The sequence below is a fragment of the Equus asinus genome, chromosome 12 (genome assembly GCF_041296235.1).
Source record: "Equus asinus isolate D_3611 breed Donkey chromosome 12, EquAss-T2T_v2, whole genome shotgun sequence".
In the NCBI taxonomy this organism is placed as follows: domain Eukaryota; kingdom Metazoa; phylum Chordata; class Mammalia; order Perissodactyla; family Equidae; genus Equus; species Equus asinus.
In genome coordinates, this window is record NC_091801.1 from 48,548,524 (window position 1) to 48,574,445 (window position 25,922).

The following is a 25,922-nucleotide window of genomic DNA, read 5'->3' on the forward strand; positions in this document are numbered from 1 at the left end:
ATGTTTACCAATTAAAAAGCTAAACTAGGCAGTTTAGGTCTAAGTATCTGACCATGAATCATAAAGAAAGTAATAATGGGTGTGTTTATTTTCATTTATTGGAAGTTTTTAAGCTGTTATGTATTCCTTTAAATGCTACTTGAAGGCTTCGGGCAACTTAATCAATGGGGTACTTTAAGCCTACAGGTAATACAAGAATAGTAAGTTAAATGGCTTTATGGAACAGTACCCATACATAATATAATCCTTGAAAATATATCAACATGTTGAACAACATTTCAGAACAGATGGGGCATTGGCTTGGAAGGGGATTTTGAGTAAAGAGGCTGTGCAGAGTGGGAATGGTTTTGTACTCTGTACAATTGTCATTTTCCAGAGATTGCTTTTCTTGTCTGCCTGAAATCTAGAGGGATTTTCTCTTCTTCATTAGGGCAGCACAAATCTATTAAAAAACAATTATCTATTGGACATCTCCACTTGAATCCCCACAGGCACCTCAAATTTAGCCTATCCAAGTCAGAATTTATCTTTTCTCAAAATGCCTCTCTCATTCACCCAAGCCCAAGCCAGAAATCTAGGATTCTTCCCAGGCACCCTCCTTTCAGTCACTTCCAATTTATAATTAACCACCAAGTCCTGCTTATTATACGTCGGACACATCCCTGCACTCACTCTCTTCTGTATCCCCCCCTCCTGCCTTTAGGGCAGGGTTTCAACTTTGGCTGCACATTAGAATCTCCTGTGGAGCTTTTAAAATCCTGATGCCCAGGTTGCATCTGCCAATTAAGTCAGAATCTCTGAGGCTGGCACCCAGGCATCAATAGTTTTTAAAATTCCCCAGATGATTCCAATGCATAGCCAAAGTTGAAAACCACTGCTAAGGCCTCATCATTTCTCATTGGATTACTGAAAAATAATAATAATGCAATATAAAATATTATAGTTATGCAAATAATAAAGGCATAATAATTAGCCACAGGTGCCTTAATTTGGGGGAGCATTCTCTCTTCTTTCCATACTCTCTTCTAATTCAATCAACATCAATTCAATAAATATTTATTGAGTGGATAATTTATTGGGGGAGAGGTTTGCTGTTATAGAAACTGGGAATACAACAGTAAAAAAGACAGCCCTTGTATCTGTTCTCATGGAGCTTATATTCTGGGGTGGGCACGGATAAGGGAGGCAGAAAAAACAACACAAAGAAATAAAGAAAAGGAAATAAATTTACCAGAGTAGCATATAGAAACCAGGGAGGCTGTAGGTTTAGTTTGGTTCTCAAACTAACGTCTACTCCTCTGACCTTTGAGCTGTGTTCTACTAGATGAGAAGGAAGCAAACAAGTTAAGGGATGGGGAAGACAAAGGGAACAGCAGGTGCAAACGAGCAAGACAAACTTGCCAAGTTCAATGCAGTTAGATGCTGAAACCTAGGGAGTAAAAGGGAGAATGACATGGGGTTAGAGAGGTAGGAGGGAGGTAGATTACTTCAGCCCTCTTAAGGCCAAGATAAGGAGAATTCTAAATGGTTGGTACAGTATGTGATAAGACACCATGGATTTTTAAAAAAATTTTTATTGAGTTAATGATAGGTTACAATCTTGTGAAATTTCAGTTGTACATTATTGTTTGTCAGTTGTGTTGTAGGTGCACCCCTTCACCCTTTGTGCCTGCCCCCCACCCCACCTTTCCCCTGGTAGCCACTAATCTGTTCTCTTTGTCTACTTTATTAAATTCCTCATGTGAGTGGAGTCGTACAGAGATTGTCCTTCTCTGTCTGGCTTATTTCACTTAACATAATTCCCTCAAGGTTCATCCGTGTTGTTGCAAGTGGGATGATTTTGTTCTTTTTTATAGCTGAGTAGTATTCCATTGTATATATATACCACATCTTCTTTATCCAATCATCTGTTGATGGGCACTTAGGTTGCTTCCACATCTTGGCTATTGTAAATAATGCTGCAGTGAACATAGGGGTGCATGGGACTTTTGGAATTGCTGACTTCAAGCTCTTTGGATAGATACCCAGTAGTGGGATAGCTGGGTCATGTGGTAGTTCTGTTTTTAATTTTTTGAGGAACATCCATACTGTTTTCCATAGTGGCTGCACCAGTTTGCATTCCCACCAGCAGTGCATGAGGGTTCCTTTTTCTCCACAACCTCTCCAACATTTGTTACTATTAGTTTTAGATATTTTTGTCATTCTAATGGGTGTAAGGTGATATCTTAGTTTTGATTTGCATTTCCCTCATGATCAGTGATGATGAACATCTTTTCATGTGCCTATTGGCCATCCGTATATCTTCTATGGAGAAATGTCTGTTCATGTCTCCTGCCCATTTTTTGATTGGGTTGTTTGATTTTTTGTTGTTGAGTTGTGTGAGTTCTTTATGTATTATGGATATTAAGACTTTATCAGATGTATGACTTGCAAATATTTTTTCCCAGTTAGTGGTTGTTTTTTTGTTTCAATCCTGTTTTCCTTTGCCTTGAAAAGGCTCTTTAGTCTGATGAAGTCGACACCATGAATTTTTGTCAATCTTTTTCTTTTTTTCCTGCTTTATTTCCCCAACCCGCCCCCCCCCCCCCCCCCCCCCCCCCCCCCCCCCGCCCCATACATAGTTGTATATCTTAGTTGCAGGTCCTTCTAGTTGTGGACGACATGAATTTTTAAGTGGAATACTGTCTGATTTACCTTTGAAAAGGATCCCTCCTGGGCCGGCCCCACGGCCAAGTGGTTAAGTTTGCATGCTCCGCTTTGGCAGCTCAGGGTTTCGCCAGTTTGCATCCTGGCTGCAGACATGGCACTGCTCATCAGGCCATCCTGAGGCGGCGTCCCACATAGCACAACCAGAAGCATTCCCAACTACAATATACAACTGTGTACTGGGGGGCTTTGAGGAGAAGAAGAAGAAAAGAAAAAAAAAAAGGAAGATAGGTGGCAGATGTTAGCTCAGGTGCCAATCTTTAAAGAAAAGAAAAGGATCACTCTGGTTGCTCTGTGGGTCAGATTGTGGCAGAGCAAGACTAGAAGCAGGGAGACGAGTTAGGAGGCTACTGCAAGAAACTGGGAAAGAAGTCATGATTCTTCGGACCAAGGTAAAGACAGTGAAGACAGAAGAAGATGGTTTTGGTATTTGTTTTAGAGGCAGAATGCTTGGAATGGAGTAAAAGTGGGGAATGAGAGAAAGAGAGCAATGGGGTTACGATAACAGCTATTCTTTATTGAATACATATTACATGACAGGCAGTGTTCTAAGTGCTTTGTAAGTATTAAGCCATTTAATTATCATAAAAGTCCCAAAAGTAGGTGCTATTATTATCCCATTAACAAATTAGGAAATGAGGCTGGAGGGGTTAAGTAATTTGCTCCAAGTTACCTAGCTGGGAAGTGGCCGAGCTGGGATTGGACCACACAGGCAGTCAGCTTCCAGAGTTCGTACTCTTCTCCCACCCCTATCCCAGGCCTCTCTGTTGGTGTCACAGTCAAAGTGAAAATTTCTTCAGCCGCACTCAGCTACAGTACCACAAATACCCTCTCCTTTGTCCCTTCCTCTCCTCCTTCTCCTCTTCTCTCTCTCATACACATAAGCATCTATTTTCTTTCTACATGCTCTCTACTCTGTCTAGAATGCCCCCTCCCCTCTCCTTCTCTGCCCAGCTTAATTTATTAACCTTCACTTGTCCTTACAGACTAAGTCAAATCTTCTCTGGCTCCACAGCAACCTTGTGCTTACCTCTATAATTTTCTCTGTAAAGCCTTTCATTATTACTTATAGGTCTTTCTCACTAAACTTTGAAGGCAGGTAGTTTAATGCCCAACACATAAGGGAGAAAGGAAGGAAGCAGGCACAGACACCCAGCCATGCACACATGGCATGCTTTCCCTGGGTATTGGGAGACACAAATATGGTAAAGCATTATCTCTGCCTTCAAGAAGCTGTAAAACTTGGCGGGCAAATAGACACACAGAAAATCACTTTACTACGAGGGCCAAAAGTGTGATAGAAACCACGTTTTATAGGAGCACTGGACAGGACACTGGAGGCAAGAAGCGTGGCCTTAGGTTGCTTCACTGGAAAAAAAAAATGCAACGAGGAATGGGAGCTTGGGGCTTTATTCTCCACCATCATTTAATATGGCTTGGGGAGGCAGTCTTGGGACCTCATCCAGGAAAACTTGGGAGATTTTCAGTTGCCACAATTGATTCACTGGAATGTGCTACTTCCTGACTTCTCACTCTTACCTGTCCTTATGTGAATAAGTGTATTGATTCCCAAGTTAGTTCAATTCCCTTCCTGGCAGGGTCATAGAAATTTCTTCTTCTACACTTCCTTCCTTTTTTTCATCTGTGAGGTTTCGGAACGTAGGTTCTAGCTGTAGGACCTTGGGAAAGTTACCAAACTCCTATGGCCCAGTGTCTAAGGCTGTGAAGGTTGTGCCCTGCATTACCACATGGGGTGCCACAGACTTAGACCACACTATGCACAGTGCCCTGTGGGTGTGCTTCACAGAGGCCCTGCTCAACATACCCAGCCATAAAATGGGGGTAAAAATAGGACCTACTCCATTTGGGTTGTTCTCAGGAATAAATGAGAAAATGCAGATACAGCGCTTAGGTTTGGCATGTAGAAAATTATCAGTAAACACCAACTGCTATTACTGGGTAAAGGGAAGCTTGCTGGAGTGGGAGTTATTCCAGCTAGTATTTTAAAATGGGGTTACATGGGTCCCTGCTTGGGTGGTTCTCTTAATTGTTAGGACCATATAGGGAATCTGGAGAGGAGAGGCCTTTTCTCTTCCAAATTGGGAACCTAAGCCCCTCAATGGAAAAATCCTTCAGGTGGCTGAAGACTGAGCTGCTTTGATCCACCTATCTGCTCTGCTCCATCTCTTATCCCCCACCTTCCACGGGAGAACCAGCACTGTGTTGTCCCCAAAGCTGGCGCAAGGTACCCTTTTTCGTGGGAAAGTTAGACTCCCCCAAAGGCTATCTCAAAGTGTAGGCTAGAACCGCCATTACCAGAATCACCTGGAGTGCTTGTTAAACTATATTGCTGGGTTTCATCTCAGACTAACAAAATCATTGTCTGTGGGGTTGGGTCCTGGAATCTAGTTTTAATAAACTATTCAGGTAATTCCTAGTACATGTTTGAGAACTACAGATTAGGTGCTTCAACCAGTATGATAATATCCCAACTTCAAGTAGTTTTCTTCCACTAGATCTCTCATTAGGTCCTTTAGGAAGCAGGGTACCTCTTTCCTGTTCATGGGACCCATCCAGTCACGTACAACCTGATTCATTCTCCCTCCCACCCATTATCCAGCAGTGACATCTCCTTTAACATGTTCTTTTGGAGGCTGGATCCTCAGGTCACCATTACCCGTTACTCATTCCAGTCTTTTTGATTACCTTCCCTCTTTGGCTGACTCATGGACAAGCCTACCCCATGCTGGTGACCTGGGCCAGAAACTCCAAGAGTCCCCTATGACTAGAACCAGTTAGACTCACTCCATGTTGGACAGGATGAGTTTGGCTGACTTGGTCCACAGTGGTGGGCTGCATTGGGAGCAGGATGTAAGTGGGTGATGAGCAAGGACTTAGAATAACCATATGGCCCAGTTTGCTGAGGGCAGTCCTGGCTTATACATGTTGTTGGTGCTTAATTATTAATAGTATCCTCTTTTACTCTCAAAGGGCCCTGGCTTAGACAATAAACTATATGGTCATCCTGGTAATGAGCCTCATGTCAAGACCAACAGTTGCAATGCTTTACCCCTGGATTGTGCCTAGATCACCCACTTCCTAATCTCCCAGCCTCAAATCCCATGCCGTGGCTCCTTCTTCCTCTCAGATTTCCTTAGTGAATTCACTTTGGTATAATACTTTGGGCCCACATTAAGGGATTTATAAGAAAGCATCGTGAAATTTGTTGCTATATTTACTCTTTCTGACAATAACTGGAAAATATATTTTTTTGGTTTTAGCACCTGGTATAATTGTGTTTCCCTTGTTTGTTATCCCCATTTGTTTTTGTCTTCTGGATACCTAATTGTGGAACTGACAGTGTTTCCCTTGGCTATGAGAAAGCTTAGAGCCATATATGTGGCTTTCTTCCGGCCTGTGTGTAAGATTGAACAGGATGTACTTTATATACTTAACTCACTTCCAACTTTAATCCTCTGTTTCGATTTCTTCACTAACTTTAGACTGAGTTTTTCTGGTGCTATCTTATGTATATCTGTAAACCATCTTTTATCCTTTTTGAAACAAGGCAGGTATAAAAAAATGTGTATGAACACATGCCCACAAACAAACTGGTACTGCTTCTAGTTATATAACTGAAAGGGATTATTTTTAAAAGTACACGAATACTTTCCTCACTTACAGAAGATAATATTAACAAATGAATAGCACTTTAAGTAATGCTGGATTTAGCATTCTTCAACTACATTATTATCTAGAAAGTGAAAAGATTCCAAACAAAAGAAAACAAAAGATTAGATTAATTTGCAAGCTGAAATATTTTTAGCTATGACCCAGAACCTTATACCAAATAATGCAATGAAGAATGCTCACTACCGAAACTGCATAGCCTAATTAGATAGCATTCAGGGGTGTTTACCTTCACAACGAAATCTTGTGCTGTTGGAGATGAAAAAAGGAGAGGAAGGGGGATGGTCAGGGAATCAGATTTGGGAAAGTACAGTCCAGATTATAATGATGACCTATGAGGAGGAGGGTTTGGCCAGAAGCGTGTGGCTTATACCAGTCTCCAGACAACTGTTCTTCCTGCTGGCCTTGATAATATTGCAGGAGTCTGGGTAGCTGGCACCCTGCAGTTTGCAGCTAACATAAAACCGCAGAATGAAATTCATCTTAATGAAATTACTGAGGAATACATTTTACAACTAATTTATTTTGGAGTTTGCACCAAATTTACAAGACTCAAAGCTAGATATTCTATGTGTACTGAGTTGTTTTATGGATAACTTGGGCATCTAGTTAAATCTGCTTTAAAAAAATTTTACCCTAAAATCATGGAGATCATGCTGTATGTAGTGATTTCTGCCCTTTTCCAGCATGAATATACCTATTTATCTTCCTTAAGATGGAAGCATTGTAAAAAATACAAAAAGTTTCAGAGAATAAGGTAAGAAACCCATGTAGCTCCTAAAAGAACACGTTAACATTTTCTCACATTTGTATTATTTTTCAAAGCAAAATAAATGAGACATTAGAGAGTAGAAGCCTACTTTGTACCTTTCCCCAGTCCCATTCCTTTCCTCCCATGGCACCTATTATCCTGAAAGTTTACCATTCTGGTTCACACTTTTATCCTTTTACTACAGAAGTGCATATTCACAAATATCATATTCTATTGTTTTATGTTCTAAACATAGTTTTTACTCAACAAAATTTTTACATAAATGATATTGTACTGAATGGTATCATTCCACAACTTTTTTTTTTCTTCTCAACATTGTTTTCAAGATCTACCCATGTTAATACATGGAAATCTACTTCATTCATTTTAACTGCTATGTAAATGAGCATTCTTATACATGTCTCTTTTTGCACATTGGGGATAGTTTCTCTAGGGTATATACCTAGCAACAGAATTACTGAAGACACTCTTTACAGGTTGAAAAACATTATAACCCCTTTTGTGGCCCCCCCTGCTCTGATTATACTTGTAGGTGTTAGTGTTCAATGGGTGAGAAAACACATGTGTGCATTTGGATTCTCAGAGCCCTTCCGGTAAAAGGTTATTAATAGAGGGAGATGAAGGCTCATAGATCAAGGTCCCGTTACACTTATTTCTTCATCTTTATGATGAGGATAATAAAAATAACTCCTTAGAGTTTCTGTGAGAATTAGATGAAATAATAAGTGTAAAGCATTTAGCATTGTGCCTGGCACTTAGTAATAGCTCAGTAAATATTAGCTATTATCAATAATGTTATTTTAAGATGAGTGGATATTGGATTCAGTGGCTTTTATTTGAAGACAGTGTACCATAGAAAGATACAATTTTAAGGAAGGAAGAAAATTTTATTCCTCCCTGTAATATCATTTTTGGAAGTTTTATCTTTATGTTTTTCTTTTCCTTTCAAATTGTGTTTAATATTTTTGGCAGAATCTCAGCACTGAAACAGTAAGATAGAAAACATTTAAGCAGGGAGAAAACAGCAGGGAGAGGCAACTAAGTAGAAACTAACCCGTGCTGGAAGTGGACAGCCTGTTTTTGCAGGCGCCATCTTTCACCTTTCTTTTCTGCCATCCATTCTGTTCAATGGAGTTGTCACTTTAGCTCCATGTATGCTAGCCAGGAAACTCATCAGCAATTACCAAAACCAATTCTGTTTATAGTATGGTTCCAATCTTAAAAATCCCATCTACCTTTGCCAGGGGAATCCCATTAGAAATGTGTTAGGAGAAGACATATTTAAATAGTTATTTCCTAGCAAATGTGGTCAGAATCCCAAATGGCTAATTGGAAGTCTGTGTGATATGAAAAGATGGACAAGAGATGACATGTAATACCTGAATGCATCAACTGATATTTACAGTTAGCAGGGAGAATTTAGGACCCTTTGTTAACTTGTTGAAATTCATACTTAGGAGTTTTCAAAAGAAAAATCACAAGTTTGGAGATAAAATGACTGTGCCAAGCCAACATTCCTATCAAAGATCAAAGAGAATAAGATTTTAAAATAGCTGGATAACTAAGCAAAGGAGAAAAATATCTGAAGTCTCAGGGCCAGAGATTTGAATTCAATTTCAAATTGTTTCTAGGGGTTTTATATCCTGTGATAAAAGCAAGCTTTTAAACAGTAAATTTCAAGGACAGGAGGGGAAAAACTTAATAATTACCACAATGCTTTGATTCTGAGATGGCTTTGTTCAAAGATAAATTCCCATAAACTAATGTTGTGTTATAATTTATTTTTTACCAATAAAAGGTAGGTGTCCAATCCAGATTTTGTACATTGTTGGTTCCATACATCACATGAGCTCTCTTAAATTATCTTTTCTGTGTTTCAGTGTTGAATAGAAGAGGAATAATGTAGTAGCAAGCATTTTGGAATTTAGAAACAATACTTGAGACATTCTATTTTCAGAAGTACATGTATTTTCAGAAGTACAAATCCACAACCCAATCAAATTCAAGGACTTGGATGAGTAAAGTAGATGATCAGTCACAAAGAGGTATTTCTTTTTTTTCTCCTTAATATTTTACTGATTTAGAGACCCAATGTGAAAAAGAGTGTAGAATTTTTGTTTTCCTTTAAAATGAACAATGGATTCCCTTGAAATATGACATTTTGAAGACTTAGGAAATCTGGAGGAGAGTGGAAGTTCCTTTCATTCTCTTCTCTTTCCAATCCCCACTCCCACCTCACTTCCATCACAGTGAGTCATTGTTTTCTCTTAATTAGGCTCCTAATGTACCTTTGCATTGAATTTTCACAAGTGAAGAATTTCCATCCTGCTAAACCTAAATATATGAGTATATGTATTTGCAGAATAAACAGAATGAAACAATTTGAAATAAATAAAATAAAAAGAATAAGACATTTCAACAAGAGGAGATAAGAAAATTAATTCAAAAGCTTCATCTTTTAAATAGAAAATCCTAGAAGAGAAAATACATTTGATACTGAAGGCAAAGAAATTAAAAGGCTGGACAGTCTTAGCAGAGGGTTTGAATTTTGGGTCTTCCAAGGAGGAAAACACACAGTAATTCTGGATTTTGACTTCCTATATGGTACCTGCTAATTTGTCCCTTTGTTTGACCTGACCAGTCCCACGGTCTTTGATTCTGGTCAAACTGTCATCCCTAGGCCCTTTCCTTTTAGTAACTGACCTTTAGACAAGATGCCTATATCCAGGAATTTGGTTCTAGTTCTCTGCTCTCAGCACCTCCAAATCTCCACCCTGTCCCCTGGGTCTTCAAGCCCAGTATCTACCAGATCTTTGCCCCATCTAACAGCACAAAAGACAGAACACAATTCAACTAACTGATAGATCTGCCAATCATTGTTATTAACCTCAATATTGCAGAAAATATCTGGGGATTTTTATGATGGAATGTGTATTTGTGCATTTTATCATACACACACATCCAAATATTTACATACATTTATACACACATAAAAATCAGAATAGCTCATAATTTTAATAGACATAACACATGTCAATCATGTCTTTAATTTCCTTCTTTCTCTTCTCCAGTTTTTACTCATTTAAGTAACAAACTGGGCTACAAGAGAAAACAAATCAGACACGGTTTGTGTCTGAACACTCAGAATTTAGAGTAAAAATCTGGGTTGGATGCTTAGCCTTATTACAAAGCTATATGCTACATTGGTGTTTTAAACGGCTGTTTGCCTGAAGCCCTCAGAAGGACTTGTAATCTCATGACCTTGACAGTCTATTGCTGCTTTCAGTCTGTTTTCATCCTTGACCCCATTTCCAGTCTGGCCTCCATTGCCCTCACAAGCATACTAGACTCCTTTTTCATTCCACAGTCTTGGCCATGCCAATTCGCATCTGTCTGCTTTTCTGTTCTTGCTTCTGAACTTCAGAAAAATGCTGATTCACTTTAAATACATACCACCTAACCTCAAAATAGCAACCTTATTATTCATTTCTTGTCGATTCCTAACATAGCTATTTCCAGAATTTCCCACTCTTCTAAGTCCTTAGTGCCCACACTCTTCCATTCATTTTATTCAACAAATACTCATTGAGAATCAACAATATGCCATGCACTGTCCTAGGTAGTGGGTATAATAGGAGGGGACAAAACAGATCCAGTCCCTGCCCTAACAAATCTTACAGTCTAGTGAGGGAAACAGAGGTACTTCCCAACCCTCCTGCTCCCCTGGAAACATCCAAGCCTTTGGGGAAGCATCGACACTTAATCTTCCCTTTCTCTGTGTTTTCTCTCTCCACCTCTTCTTTAAGTCTCTCTGCCTTTCCTCCTCTCTCAGAGGAAGAGCCAATCTTATTTCCTTTCCCATGAGCTCTTGAATTCATTCCCTTTTTCCCTCTTTCAAGACTTTACTCTTTATGGTTCTAAATATTTCTTATCCTGAAATAAATGATATTCATCTTAAACACTTTAAACAGTTTTATAAAATACAAAGCTGTATTTTTACTTTCTTTGATGAAAGAAATGCTGAGTACATTTGCTAATATCTTCAAATTCAGAATTGGCAGAGTTTCTTTGAGTGCTATCTTATATTTTTGCCTTTTGAAATCTGTATTCTGTCCCAAAATAATCAACATAGGAGCCAATGGATTGACATTCTTGGATCTGGTCTAAACATTCTAATGAACAGTTCCTCACCAGATATGTCAGCACTACTTCTTTTTAAATGATTTTACTTGGGTTGACTTCCAGGTACTTTCTATTTTGCTATGAAAAAGTCCCACACATCTAGGCTTGGTTTTTTAGTTTTTAATCTTAAATTGGCTAACAAATACAAAGAAAAATTATTTTTATTTTCTGATATACTAATTTTGGATTGGTAAGGAGGGTTTCAGTATCTAGGAATTCTTACAAAATTTCCCGTTAGATTTAGTAATTAATTATTATACACTATTTACTGTATTGATTCTTGAAAACCTCTCTCCTATAGGTGATGTCATCCACTACTTTATTGTGGTCATAACCTGGAAAATTCTGAGTGTATTGTCCCTTGATTCCAGTGCCTTATTTTTCAGAAAGAGGGTGTTAGAAATTTCCCTTTAGGAAAACATCTGGTTCCTCTTTTTCTTAAAAATTTTTTTTCTTCTTCTTCCCAAAACCCCCCAGTACATAGTTGTATATTCTTAGTTGTGGGTCCTTCTAGTTGTGGCATGTGGGACGCTGCCTCAGCATGGCCTGATGAGCGGTGCCATGTCCATGTCCAGGATGTGAACTGGTGAAACCCTGGGCTGCTGAAGCAGAGCGTGTGAACCCAACCATTCAGTCACAGGGCCAGCTCCTGGTTCCTCTTTTTAAAATAGTACAAAAAGGGCACACACAAAACAAGTTTGGAAGGTGATGAGAGCATCACTCATGGTTTTGCTTCACCATTACTTTTCAAGCCAGCATTTCTTCTTCAAGGACACCGAATATGTAAGCAAGACACACAAATATATCATCTCTTTATTGCTGTTGACACAATATGACAATGAACTATTACAGAGATTTGTGGGAAAACTAAAAAACAAATCCTGGCAAACAGGTAGGCCCTTCAAATGTTTGAGATAAGAGTCCTACCCTATAGTGAGAGTCTGAGACCTCAGTCCTTCTTTAAGGGTGACTGCCTTTGGTCTTGAATGCCTGTATTACGGGAGACAGGATGAAAAGGCAGTTGGCATCTACCCCGGCACAATGTACCTCCCTTCTTTGGGTCAGGGAAGAGGCTCCCTTTGACCACACCCTCAGTATCCCAGTTGCACATTTTATCTAATTATCATAATTGGTACTTTTCCAAAGTCTCAAGTAATTAGGACCTTTCAATGTGGAAACAGGCTCATAGCTGATAGGAGGGTAGTGTTGAGGCTGAGAGAATACTGGAAATGAGTTGAAGCAAAGGAGATAGCCCCTATCCAGGAGAGGTCAGCAGTCAGAATCATCAAGTCTAAGGGACAAGGTGAATTTTAGTTCACTTTGGAGTGTGTCTATATGCAAAGGGTCTAGTTAAGGCCTGGAGTGATGTGTAGGAGAAGGCTTCTAGGTATTAGCATCTTAAGACAGCAAGTGGGTGTGCAAATGTTACATCAGGAAGGCCCTTCTCAATTCTGGATGCAGATGTATAGCCTGTGAAAAGGATCTTCTCAGAACCAGCTGAGGGGTCATAAGGGAATCAGGACCCTAGATGACACAGCTAAAGTACAGAGGGCTTCAGTTCCAGTAGAGATGTGAGGTGGGAGACATCTAGGAATTTGGGCCTTGAGTCAAAGTCTCATTTAGACACTTTGGCCACATGGCGATGGTTAGTTAGGGCTGTGACAACTCTGCCCTAAAGCACAGGCCAGATGTGACTAATTCCAAATCCCTCTGGAGCTGTCCTGGCTGCTACCCTTTCATTGGCTGTAGCAGAGGGATGGAACAGCCTGCTGGCACCAGTGTCTGCTCATCCAGAACAGCTGGCACAAAGCTAAAGTGGGGGCAAAGGTTGACCAAGACTGAAATCATAGGTCAAAGCTCATCATGTAATACACACACACACACACATACACAGACACACATGCACAAGCTAGGAGCTAGAAAGTCTGCCCACTTAGTGGTGCAACATATGACCAAGGCATTAGCAAGGAATACAAACCAGATTTTCAGGAGTCAGACATGAGAGCTGGCCCATCTGTAAGCCAAAAGACCAGTTGGGTTAATGGAACGCCAGAGGGTTCCCTTCTTCGGCAGCAAGGTCTACAGGTCTTATACCACCTGGTTGGGTCACATATTGGCAGGGCAAGCAACAGGATGGAGTCTGAAAGAAATAACAAGAAGAGATTTAAAAGAAAAAAATTAGGAAGTTCCATTCTTTTAACTCAAAAAAAGAAAAAAGAAAGAAAGAAAGAAAGAAAAACCCCCCAAAACCAAAAACAAAACCACTGGCATAATTTCAAAAGGCTTAGCTTGGCAACCATTCATGAGAAAATGGACCTGGGGATTTTGTTGGTAACAAGCTCCAAATGAGTAAGTTGTGATACAGTGTTGCAAAAAAAGCCAATGAAATCTTGAGTTACATTAGCAAAGTATAGTGTCCAGATAAAGGCAGGCAGTCGTCCCACTGAGCTCGGCAGTGGTCAGGCCTCATCTGGAGGCTTATATTTAACCATCTTTTAAAGAGAGACACATATAACCCAGCATGAATCCAGAGAAAGACAGTTAGGCTGTAGAAAAATCTGGAAACCATGTCACCTGATGTGTGGTCAAAAGAACTGATTGTGCTTGGCTGAAAGAGAAAAGACTAGGGCAGGAGTGTGTCTTCTAGCACTTAAAGGATCATCTGATGAAGGGAGTAGCCTCTAGGTTTGAAAAGCAGAATTTTAAAGAATCAAACTCGTTTGACAATAAAATTAAATGCTTTCTGAAATTGTGAACTATCCATTACTGAATATGTTCAAGTAGAGTTTAAATGGTCCTGTTAGGGATTGTAATTTGTGTGTGTGCGGTGGGGAGGGGAGGCTCACATAAGAGAAGTAGGGGCGCTGGATTAGATGGCCTCCACCATCCTGCCCAGCCCTAGGAGTCCAGGATTATTCCCAACCACCAATGTTTGCATCTGAACACCATCCCTTCCCATTTCTTCCAGAGTTTGCTCCCACAATCTCTGTCACCTTCTCTAGCATCTTAACTTTTTCTCCCTCCAAAGATTCTTTCCAATTTTTATTCTTAAGGAAGGGAATACTCTTCGTTTGATCTTTTGTTTTTGCTTAGAGTGGAGTGCTATAATTGTTTTTAACTGTTCAGCATCTTTGTATTTGGAAACAGCATCCTAGTTTCTTCAGGGGACTACCTCTCCCTCACTCTTGGTTCATAAGATTAGGGTGGTGTTAACTCCCCCTTTAAGGGTGATCATATGACCCTTGACTAGCCCACTCGTATTTCGAACAACGATTATTTCAGGAATGGGCATGTGACCCAAATTGTCCAATAAGAATCAGTTCTAAGATTTTTACTGGAACGATTAGGAACTGCTGGGGCCACTTATTTGTTAATTGTAAAGCTACCGTTGCCGGAAGCCAGCATATGGAAGAGTCTACAAGAGAATGAAGCCAGCACAGAAAAGTGGCAGTGGAGAAATACGAAGAATATCGTGATGATATTGTGGAATCTCTGGACTTACCAGTTATACAAGCCAATAAATTCCCTCCTTGATTTTGATCTCTGTTTCTTGAAGCCAAAGTAGTTTGAACAATATGTTTGGGCTTTCAAATTCTTTCTAACTTCTTTCATTCTTCTTACTCCTTTGCATGATGTCTAGGGCCCACTGCAACTTGGCCCTGCCCACCTTTCCAGCTTCATCTCTCCACAGCCCTCTTTGACTGTTGTAGACACACAGTGCTGGTATGGAAGGTACAGGCTGGCTCTGAGCCAGTCCTTCTGACTCCTTTGCAACACTTTTGCAAGGAACATTCTTTTCACTCCTAAATGCTTTTGTCTCTGAGTCCTCCTTTCACATTGATCTGTTTCTTTCTCTGGCTTCTCCATTTTTCTTTTTTTTAGGTTAGAATCCTGGTAGTTATCTAAGACATATTTATTAAGCACCTCTTATCTGGGCTAGATGCTGGTGATTCAACAGGGATGTCAATGTTCACAGCCTCTACCATCTTGGGTTTACAGTCCAGGGGTGAATGCTAACTGATGCAGCTTTATCCGAATCACAATTCAGAGAGAATCCAGGCTGCTGCCCATTTGAACCTTGATTTCACACAATGTAGAAAAGCCATCATCATACTCTTAACAGTAACATTTTCCCGTTGCAGATGTATGATACAAAATTCAAAAGGAACAAAAGGATAGAGAAAATTCTCTCTTTCACCTCTGTCCCGCTGTTCCCACCCCTTTAGCTCCCCTCCCTCAGGCAACTGTTATTATCAGTGTCTTGTGTATCAATCCACAACAAGACTGTGCAATACGAGCACGTGTACACATAGATCCTCCTCACCCCCACCCCTTTTACAGAGTGGCAGCCTTTGCACCTTGCTTTTTTGCTCAAGAATATATCTTGGAGAAATGCTATATCACTACCGACAAAGGCACGCTGTTCTTTTTAATGGATGCAGAATATTCAACCATACTGATACACCGTATATTACTTAAATAATCTCCTATTGATATAGCTTAGGTTATTTCCAAAATTATGCTTTTACAAAAAAATTGGCAATGATTATCTGGGTTATATACCATTTCACACATATTGTGAATTATCTGTAGGATAAATTCCTAAAAGTGAAATTGTTGGGTCAAAGGATGTGTCCATTTTCCATATTGATAACTATTGTCCAATTATCCCCCAAAGTGATCACATAAATTAACAGTCTATCAACAATGGATGAGTGGCTGTTTTCCAACATCCTCTTTAACAAAGTCTATTATTAAACATTTTGGTCTTTGCAAATCTGTTAAGTGAAAATGCTATCTCATTTTCATTTTAACTTGCATATTTTATTGTGAGTGAGGTTGAATAAATGTGTTTAAAATCCACTTGTCAGGGCCAGCCCCATGGCTGAGTGGTTAAGCTCGCACACTCTACTTCAGCGGCCCAGGGTTTCACCGGTTTTTATCCTGGGCATGGACATGGCATCACTCATCAGGCCATGCTGAGGTGGCATCCCACATGCCACAATTAGAAGGACTTGCAACTAGAATATACAGCTATGTGCTGGGGAGCTTTGGGGAGAAGAAGAAAAGAAGAAGAAGAAGGAGGAGGAGGAGGAGGAGAAGAAGAAGAAGAAGAAGGAAAAAAAAGATTGGCCAAAAAAGATGTTAGTGCAGGTGCCAATGTTTTTAAAAAAATAAAATAAAATAAAGAAATAAAATCCACTTGTATTTCTTTTTACAGAACTATTCATGTCCTTTTCTCATTTTTCTATTAGGTTGTTGATCTATTGATTGGTATAAGCTCTTTATATTTTATGGAAGTTAGCCTCTTTTCTCCTGTATATGTTGCCAATTTTTTTCTAGATTGCTATTTAACCTTTCATTTTGTTCACGGCGTCTTTTTTTTGCCTTGTCCTGTTTATTTTTGCCAAGAACATGACAACTTTGGATCGTGTCTCTTTCTCATTGTCAGTATATTGCTAAGTCTTAAAATTTGTCCTTTCTTACTATTTCTATGATGAGAAAAGAGAATGAACGGACCATTCATAAGCGAGAAAATATGTGGCTATTAAACACATGAAAATTCAACCTCATAAATAAAAATAATACAAATCAGATTTCGTTTTTCACTCCATCAAATTAGCAAAGGTAATTAGAGTGAAAGCAGCATTGCTACAGTTTGTTGGCAGAAGTGCAAATTAGTTCAATACTTTTGGAAAGCAAATTCTCAGTAAGTAGCAAGAGTTTTAAATTTTTAAAAAATCTGTATTCAGTAATGGCTTGTTAGGAATGTATCCTATGGATATAACCATCAAGATGGACAAAGATTGATGCATAGAGGTGTACTTCTATACAGCACCATGTTAACAGAGGAAGAATTGAAAGCAATTTAAAAGCTGTTGTCCTACAAGTAGGTCACAGTATACCCATACCAACAAAGGCCACACAGCAGCAAAAATAAAGCTTAAAGCTATTAATGATATGGGAAAATTCTCACACTATTATACTAAAGATGGGATACAAAATTGCTTAGACAGTGAGATCATAACTGCATAAAAAATATGAAAAACTGGAAAGAAATATGTTAAAGCAGTGATTACTTGTGTTTAGAGAAATTATGCATATTTTTCTCCTTTTTACTTTTTCGTGATTTCTCAAATTTTTTTAATGTGCATGTATTACACAGTCTGATAAAATCAAAATCAAAATAAGCACACACAAAAGGAATGTAAACCTATTTCTAGGATTTACTCTTTTTCTTTATCTGTTTCTACTGTGGTCACGTAGGCCTTGATTCTTTTTTACAGATTGAGATTATTGTAACAATCTATATTACCCAGTTTTGCTGCCTCTGGTTTTCTCTAATATTCTGTTAGATTACTCAAAAACATTGTCTGTCATCACTCCAGACCCCACAACAGCTTCCTATTCCCTATTGCATGACGTTTAAATTACTCAGGGGGGTACACCAGTCCTCTGTAATTTGGCCCCACTTTACTTAAATCATCCAAGTATATTTGCTACTACTCCCCAGGAACTTCCTGAACCCTAGTTAGAGTGGTTTTGTCACTGTTTGTGCCACCCCATGCCCTTTCTTTGACTCTGCTCATTCTGCTCACTGTTCTTGTAACTGCCTTCCTCATGCTCCCTTTGTGTCCACAGCTTACACATCCTCAGGAGGTTCCATCTCTTCCACGTTGGCCTTCACCTCACCCTTGGCTGAACTCTCAGAGCATGTCCTTGTAATCACAGCTACGCTGTAATGCTTCACGGTTCTGCCACCATTTCTTGTGTGCTAATATTAACTCCCCAACTGATCTGAAATCTCTGTGAAGGCAGGCAATGCTAATCATAATCTTCTTTTCTCCTTCTACTCAGTCTCCACACATGGCTGAGCATAGGGTAAGGCCTGGCCAACTCCTGAGGAGGCTGCCACGAGGAGCAGGTTCTTGGGCAATATCTTCTTTTCTCTTTTCCTCTGTTCTTGCCTAGAGGCCTCTCTTCTGAAGAGGCCCTGCCAGTGGCAGAAGCAAATTAGAGGGAGCCCTAGAACAGTGGGGTTCTTTTGGCTGCACAGTATAAGCATTTGGGGAGCTTTAAAAAATATGCCTCCTTGCCCTCTCCCTTCCCTCACTCTACCCCCAAGGTTTAGAATTTAATTGGTCTAAGATGGGACCAGCATTGATATGTTTCCTAAAGCTCCATGGGTGAATCTAATGGCTTCATGAACTGATTCCTACTCCTTTCAGGCCCCAGTGCTTTTGGTGTGCACCTATTCCAGCACATTCTTGTCTTGTTTCTAGGCAGGAAGTCATCCTAGAACTGGTCAGAGACTCCAAAGAGACTGTCGTTAGATAGATCCTTTGGCATCAGCTATAGCCTTTGTTGTTTTTCGAAGATGTTTACTTGCAAACTGACGACTGTCTGCGTTGGAGCCTGCTCTGAAAATTGCCTTGCCTTCCAGTCTAGGCACCAAGATAAGCTAAAGGACAGGCAGACCAGCACTAGGGTTAAAAAAGCTCAGATCCCCCCAAACAAAACACGCTGTTATATGGCAATCTGATTGAAGCAGTTTGTTTCATATGGAATGCAATATGTAATTTATGTGACAGAGCTAGAACAAAATGGCAAAGAGAAGAGAATCTATATGTACAAAGAGGAAAATCTCAACCATTACCAATCATTATAAAAATTCTACTAATGCATTAGTACATAGCTTCCTTATTTATATAATAGTAACAAAACAACAGCTGCAATAATAACAATTTTTAGTACTCACTATGCACCAGGTACCTGTTCTAAGGGTTTTATTTGGATTATTTCATTTAATCTGACAACTCTATGAGATAGGTACTATTATTACCCCTATTTTATAGATTAGGAAATTGAGGCACTGAATTACTAAAGAATTTGCTAGCTGGTAAGTGGCAGAGTCAGGATTAGAAAACTTTTGGGGCCTCTGTTTTTAACAACTTTCTAGGACTAATTCCTATTTCAAAGGAAAATGAGATTTTATTTATTTATTTTTTGCTGAGGAAGATTTGCTCTGAGCTAACATCTGTTGCCAATCTTCCACTATTTCATATGTGAGCCACCCACAGCATGGCCACTGACAAGTGGTGTAGGTCTGCGCACGGAAACCAAACCCAGGCTGTCAAAGTGGAGCCTGCCAAACTTAACCACTAGGCCACCAGGCGGGCCCTGAGATTTATTTTTTTAATATCCAAAGTTTCTCAAATATCTGAGTACATAGCAAATACCTTCCATTATTTTTACTTTTATAATTTTCAGTGGAAATTATTCCAAGGTATACTATACATATCACTACTTCTTAAATAGAGGACGTTGAACACAATTTAACCTTTCTGAAAGACTCTGTTTTAGCATCATAGCCTTTAATTATTTGGGGAGGCTAGATAGAACTTGATTCTCCCAGGCTTTTTAAGGTTTGTAGAGTTAGGTCATTCCGACCCACGGCACTGGACAGTTACAGTGGCCACCTCTCCCTCAGCCTCTTCTAAAGGTGACAACTGCACTGCACATAGACACTGCTGAGATGTCAGCCCCAGACAGCTCTGTTCTATGCAGGCCTTGCAGATCCTGAACCAGAGCTGGGGACATGGAATGGACACCTGACCTAAGCAGCCAGGTTCTAGGCTGGCCAGTATTCTACAATGTGAACCAGTGGGAAAAGTTTAGCTACAAAGGGGTGATGTGGACCAGATTCTCCCTTTGCGGAATTAGAACTGGGAATTAGTAGTTAGTAGTGGGAGCTAAAAGACTATACAGAGAGAGCCAATGGGGTATAATAAGCAAAAGTTATGAGGAAGTAGATACGACGATAAGCAGGAGCTGTGAGGTAGGAAAGAGAGAGCAGAAGTCACAAGCTCCGTACCTTCAGCAGTCAGGCAGGCTATGTAAATGAGAGAAGAGGGCGTAGCAAAGGGAACGGGGCCTGGTAAACATTCGGGTGACTGCCAAGTTCATACCCCACCCAAAGACTCTGGAATTCTAAACACTGTGAAGGCACTCTGGTGGCCAAACAAAATAAGTCTGCAGGTTGAAATAGGTCAAGAACTGGCAGTTTACAATTCCAAAGAAAGGATGAGGAAGCCAGTTAGGGGCAGGCAGAGAAACTGAAAGACACTTCCAAGTGCAGCTGGAGGGGAGAGCTGAGTCACATAAATAACTGATCACTGAGGTGACAATGCATGAACTCCTGGTGCTGAAGTCCTGGGGTAACCTTGGCTTCTTGCTGGAGTCCTGGTTCCCGTCTCCCTGAGGTCTGGCTCTGCTACAGCGCCTGTTCTTCCAGAGGGTTAGTGATTTGGCCTTTCGTGGTTCCCACGAGGCCTTGTGGGGCTGAGATCCTTGTTTTCTTCATTCCTTATAACTCGTTCCCTTAATATTAGATGTAACTTGAGCTGTTCCTCAGAACAAAAGAGCCTAAAAAAAACCACTCTTCATGGCCCCAGGTTGCTCTTTTTTTCCCCTTTGGAATTGTTGTTCTATTTATAGTTTTTCTGTTTCCTCCTTTGCTGCTGGGCTGTCAGCTGTCACTTCTTATTGCTGTAATGTGCTTGCTTCTTCTAGCCGGTCTCTCTTTGTTATTAAGGCTACTCATCGACTTGAACACTAGATCTGGAAGCTTGGTAGAATTAAAAAAATGTTAAAAGTAAACAGACAATTAAAGAAGGGTGAATGTTACAGTAGGTGAATTATATCTCAATAAAGCTATTATAAAAAATTAAACAAGCAATGAAAGCCTTCAGTGTCATGTGAGTTTTAGTATATAGTATTTTGGAAATGCAGTCTTACTGTTCAGAGGCCTTTCTTGTCTACATTTTTGCTTTGGGCTCTAGCCCAGTCAGTGAATCTCTTACTAAAGTATCCCTTGGTTCCGAGGACGCAAAACACACTCGATCCAACACAAGTGAAGGAAAGGAGATTTATTTTAGGACATTACACGGAACCCAACTGAAGAAAGTATGTGTTGTCAGACAGCTTCTCTCTCTCTCGTTCTCTTTCTTTTTCTCTTTCTGGCTGCTTGGTTTCCTAATCTCTCTTTGTCCTTGTTTCACATCTGTTTCATCTTCCTCTCTGCAGAGTAGTTATTCTGCTTCTCTGTAAGGTTTTTAGTTTCTTGTCCCTCACAACACTGGCTTCCACATGACTTTGGGCTCCAATGCTGCTGATTTTGGCAGCTCTTTAAGACCTTGCGTCTTCAATGCCAACACCCTCCAATTCAGCCTCTGTGTCTCTGACAATATGATTGACCCAGTTTGAGCCAAGGATCTGCCCCTGGTCAAATTAGCTGGTCAGAGAGCAGTGCAGGGCCCCTACTCCTTCAGGAATGATCTTCCAGTCTGCAGGCAGCAGGCTCTCTGAGGAGATGTGGGCAGGGAGGAAATGATTGGCATTTTTACCAGAGTGAAATTTCTAAATTTCTGAGCTCAGAGAGATGATTTTTTTTTTTTACATATTTACTTTTCCTCTTCTTTGTTATTCTCCATTCCGTGCTAACAACAGACAAATTAATGATATTACCTATCACCATCTGGAATCAGATTATCTAGTCTAGTCAATAGTCACTATCTTGATTTTCATTCATGTACAAATACAAAAAATATTAAAGGAAAGTCTTCCCTTCAGTTTTTTCCTGTCATCTCTAAGGATCCTATTACTCAATTATCTTCCTAATATTTTAGTTAGCATTAAATCAAACATAATGCAGATTTAATTTTTAGCAACATAGCTAAGAGTTATTTTTAACGTTTCAGTGAAAAATCACTTTAAGCTCCACATTGCATCTACACAGAGATGCCTTCCTGACCAACAAGTCGTCACAACTGTAGGGGTGATTTGACAATTTGTCTAAAATCACTACTTCTGTCCTTTCACAAAAGTATAAAATAATTATGAGTCAATCACGGGTGGAAAAGTTTATTAGTTTTTCAAAAGATGCCAAGTGTTAGAAATTTTTCTCCCAGGCCAAGACAAGAACAGTTTTATTTTAAAAACAATAACATGCAAATTGAGTGTTTCTCCATTTTAAGCTAGCATGTGAATGATACTAAACAGTTTTCAAAACATTTTCTCATGCATGATTGTTCTTAATATTCAAATTCAAAATAACGTTCTGAGGTTGGTAGTATCATTTTGTAGCTGGAAAACAGGCTCAGAGAGGTGACATGACTTGTCCAGTGTGCTTACATGTACACCAGATAAAAACTACAGTCATTTTACTCTAAATCATGTGGGTTCTGGTGGCACTTCGCTCTCCCTTTAACTTTATCCCTAAGAGGTTTTATTTTGTGGGTGGGGAGAGGAGTCATCTGTCAAATGCTATATCGAAGTGTTTCAAAATCCACAAACTCTCAGTATAAACTTCTTAGTATAATCTTGATTTCTATTTCTAAACCAAGGCCTGCATACAAAACTACTGCCTAACTGTTTATGATAAATTGAGCGATAGGTTACCACAGCCTTAAACAGTGTTTGACCCTGTCCCTCACAGTTGACATCACATATACTATTTTAATTCAGCGTACCTCTTTCTAACTCTAATTTTGTCAGAGATGTCACCCTAATTATCAAGATTATAATAAAATGTAAATCTCTAATGAAACCTTTCTTGGAAGGAGTAAGAGCAAATTAGTCCCCTAAGTGAGACTGTGATTGTGTGGTTGTGGAGGTTAAGATGTTAGTCTACTTAAAAGAAGAAATGTTTTTTAAGGAGATAAAAGCCTTTGCTATTTATATGTAAATAGATCCTACTAACTACCCAAAGTGTTATTATCATTAAAGTAGGCAAATAGAGCTGCTTACTCAGAAACCCCTGCTTAGCAGTTCGTGTTACTCTAGGTATACAAAAGTAGTACAATGATTTAGCTTTTTAAGTCTCTTAATTCAGACTTTTCATGAATTTAGATTTTTCTCTCTACTAAGTCTAAAATGAGCAAGATATTGCTGTGTTTATTATTACACAAAGGGAAGACATTAGATTGGAATTTAGGTCCTCTGTGTGCACTATTCACTAAACTTTGTTAATGTTACATTTGGTGCTTAAAGCAGGATTCTCAGGACTCAAGCAGAAGAATTCTAATGGTTCTTGTGGTCTGGAGAGTATGAGCAAGAAATAATCCACATATAATAAAGTACTGAGAAACAGAGGACACCTGCCAACACACGGGTTATTTTTATAGAACTTAAAGGTAGTACACAATAGGAGAAATGAAGAAAGCAACTCATTCCATCTTGACATCCTAATTGGAGGATATAGGGTTTAAGTGGAACCTTGACAGATGATTAGAATTTCACACAGGAAAAGGACGTTCTAGACTAAGAAATCAGTACAAGCTAAGATCCAGAAGTTATAAATACAGTATTTATTCTTGGAACATTTCATTTTTCATGTGGTGGTAGGACAGACTTTTAGAGGCATTAGGACTGCAGAGGTAGGCTGGGGCTCATTGTGAAAAGGTGAATTTTAAAATAGCAAGGAGGGTGGACTTCATTCTGTAGGTGATGGGGAACTGTTGCAGGTTCTTAATAGGCAAATAACTAACATGATCAGTTTTTAAATAATCTGACTAGAGACCACATGTAGAGGAAAGTGATTACAGAGAGGAATTAGTTCAAAGATTTTGCCACGGATGTGGCTAAAGAGTCTGAGTGTAAATATGGGCAATGGCAGTAGAAAGGGAAAGAAGATGAACCATTTCAGAGGATGATGAAGGGGAAGTGTCCCAAAAATATTATTACCATTGGACTCCTGGCTTTGCAAAACACTACTCCTAAACTAGCCTTTGGGGACCTGTTGCTGTTGGTGTGACTTTCCCCTCTAATGCCAGTTGCAGTGGCCTCCTGCTAACTATGATAACAGTCAAGAGCAGTCCGTGATAATCAGAAGTCGTTATTCCTTAGACTATCCACCTAATAAAAAAATACTACCATTTATTAAGTACCTACCGTCTGTCAGTTGCTGTACTAGTGGTTCCTATATTTTTCCTACAGATCTTTACATCAATCCAGGAAGGAATCATTTGCCAACTTGTCAGGTGAGGAGAATGAAGCCATTGAAGGAAAGTAATTTGCTTGGTGTCACTCAGGACTTCCTGAGTCCAAGGCACTTAGCCTGACGGAGATTATGATGCAAATACACAAAATCATCCTTTGAAGCCTTACTAAAATATTTGCCTTTTCAGGATAGCTAAATTTCTACTATCTTTTCCCTTTACTTTAAAAATGTCTATCTAATCTCTTGTTTTTATTATTAATATACATTCAAATGCATTTCAAGTATTCCTGAAAAAATAATTTCAGCATTAGGCCTTCCGTGTTCTTGACTTTCTTGACTTCAGTCCACGGTCATATATTGGATGATGCTCCTACAATTATCTTCATGTACTGAACTTGGATCCTTTGTTTTAGCTAAAAAATGATTATTTAAGGTTGGGGCGGGTTGGTAGGCAATAGGTCAGTTTCAAATATATTACCATCTTTCTCTGATGAGCAAAGCAGGGAATTTTCTTATTCATCTTTGTAAAATTTTCTCCTGGAAACCACTGAAAGATTATTGAAGTCATATCCACGTTAGGTGACTGAGGTGTAGCCTCTCCTAAAGGCTAGGAACCTGTATCTGGAGTCCCTTTAATGGCTGTAGGTTTTTGTCAGACCAAGGTACTTCTCTAAAAGTAGTTGACTGCTCAACCGCCCTTCCACCTTACTGGCAAAGCCATCACCTGTTATAGAAACTGGAAACTCTGTAACTTGCTTGCTTTTCTAGCCTTCGATGCAGGATGGTATGAGCATGTGACTCAGTCCTGACCAGTGGGAACTGAGGGAAATCTACTGGGGAGAGGACTTGTAGGAAAGATTTTCCTCCAGGTTACGAGAGAGACATTTGGGGATAAATCCTGTTCTTCCTTTTTACCATTGAATATGGCCATGAAAACATGTGATGATTGAAGCTCTGATGGCCGTTTTGCAATTGTGAGGGTAAATCAAGACAATAGCAGAGATATTGCCCCAGAATCCTGATATTGTTGTACCACTTATTTAACCATTCCCAGAACTTCCTACCTCTGGGCTTCTTATTATGTGACAAAATGGGGGAAAACCCTTCATACCTCTGTTATTTAAGTCATTTTTATTTGGTAGGCTTTTACTTGTAACCAAATGCATCCTAAGTGATATACAGAATATATCATTTGACCCACTGAACAAAAAGCACAGAATAATCATTGGATTTGCAGTTTGCTCTTCAACCTCATCCAGACCTCTAGTTCCTGCAGCCCTTCCTTTTTGTCTCACCCTGTCAGTCCCTCCTGGACTCATTTCCTTTGTCTAAACAGAACTCCAATTTCTCATCAGTTTCTCAATGAATTAGCACCCTTTCCTCTGCCAAGTCCCTCCTTGTGTTGGCCTTCATCACTCCTACACTGTCGATGTTGAGCAATACAACTAAGAAAAATTGCCTAACTATGCAATTGGAGCAACTACAGTTGTAAGGTTTCCAGACTCTTAACATCATTTAACTTCTCTTTTATGTGTTACTGGTTACCTCTCTTTCCCATTCTCCATAGCGTCT

General features: G+C 39.5%; 1 protein-coding gene across 1 annotated transcript in view; it reads left to right on the top strand.

Annotated features, from left to right (window-relative positions):
- LOC139039806 (basic proline-rich protein-like) overlaps positions 1-25,922 on the top strand; it is a 71,079-nt gene that overhangs the window by 7,567 nt on the left and 37,590 nt on the right. The window lies entirely within an intron of this gene.